Source organism: Silene latifolia, chromosome 1 (genome assembly GCF_048544455.1).
Source record: "Silene latifolia isolate original U9 population chromosome 1, ASM4854445v1, whole genome shotgun sequence".
Taxonomy (NCBI): domain Eukaryota; kingdom Viridiplantae; phylum Streptophyta; class Magnoliopsida; order Caryophyllales; family Caryophyllaceae; genus Silene; species Silene latifolia.
This window is the reverse complement of record NC_133526.1, coordinates 194,146,998-194,147,973: the sequence shown is the minus strand read 5'-3', so window position 1 is coordinate 194,147,973 and position 976 is coordinate 194,146,998. Positions and strand designations below refer to the sequence as shown.

Sequence of the window (976 nt, the reverse complement as noted above, 5' to 3'; positions counted from 1 at the left end):
CGTCTGTGCTATAACATGCTATTTCATTGCACTAAAATTTATTTGTTATTTTATCTAGGGCTATAGCCCTAGTAAATATGGGCTAGATCCGCCCATGGTGGTAGTATAGAGTATCCGATGTAACACATAAACCGTCTTATCGAATGCTCTATTTTTTCACCTTATTCCTCGTCGAAATTTAGCTTAGCATAAATATCTGTCCATGGGCCTCAATTAATATGGAATACACGTTAGAAAAGATGTTAATGTAATGTGAAAGGTTTTATCAAAACGGAGTACAACCTTCCATATTGTGATTTGGAATTCATATGGATAAGCCAATCACTAATTCACTGAGGAGAGAGTAAAGCAGAACCATGCAAAAATGTAACTTGTGGAAAAAAATTCCGTTGCCGGGACTTGAACCCGGGTCTCTCGGGTGAGAGCCGAGTATCCTAACCAACTAGACTACAACGGATTTGTTGATCCTTTGAAGGCAATGTAGGTTCTATCACCATTCCATTGAAGACAACGTTAAAATATTTTTCAATTATAATTTGAATCATACAATTAATTTTTATTATCAGACATGACATGCCTTTATATGCGGTGATCACGTACTCACACGGTCGCGCCTTGCAGCTCAATCATCGTAATATTTATGGTCTCCAATCGGACAAAATGAATATATATACAACAATTTCTTTTTTCGATATAAAGTCCTAATATAAGAATAATTGCAATAATAATCACATAATTCAAAAATACATGTCGTAATTCTGACCATAATTTCTCCACTTAAACAACTAACAAGTTGACATTTAAATATAGCTGGTTAGAGCATCTCCAATGGTTTCCCAAAAGGACTAGCTTGCAAATAAAAAAAATTTCAAGCTACTTGCTTGACCATTGGAGCACTTCTCTTGAACTAGCTTAAATTGAGCTACTAGCTCCATGGAGCTAGTAGCTTAAATGGTCCTACAAAAAAAATCTACCT

At 35.3% G+C, this 976-nt stretch overlaps 1 non-coding gene across 1 annotated transcript; it reads right to left on the bottom strand.

Moving 5' to 3' along the window:
- Window positions 1-384: 384 nt before the first annotated feature.
- TRNAE-CUC (transfer RNA glutamic acid (anticodon CUC)) lies at window positions 385-457 on the bottom strand. Its single transcript has one exon. It is a non-coding gene; the product is annotated as a tRNA-Glu (tRNA).
- Window positions 458-976: the final 519 nt, after the last annotated feature.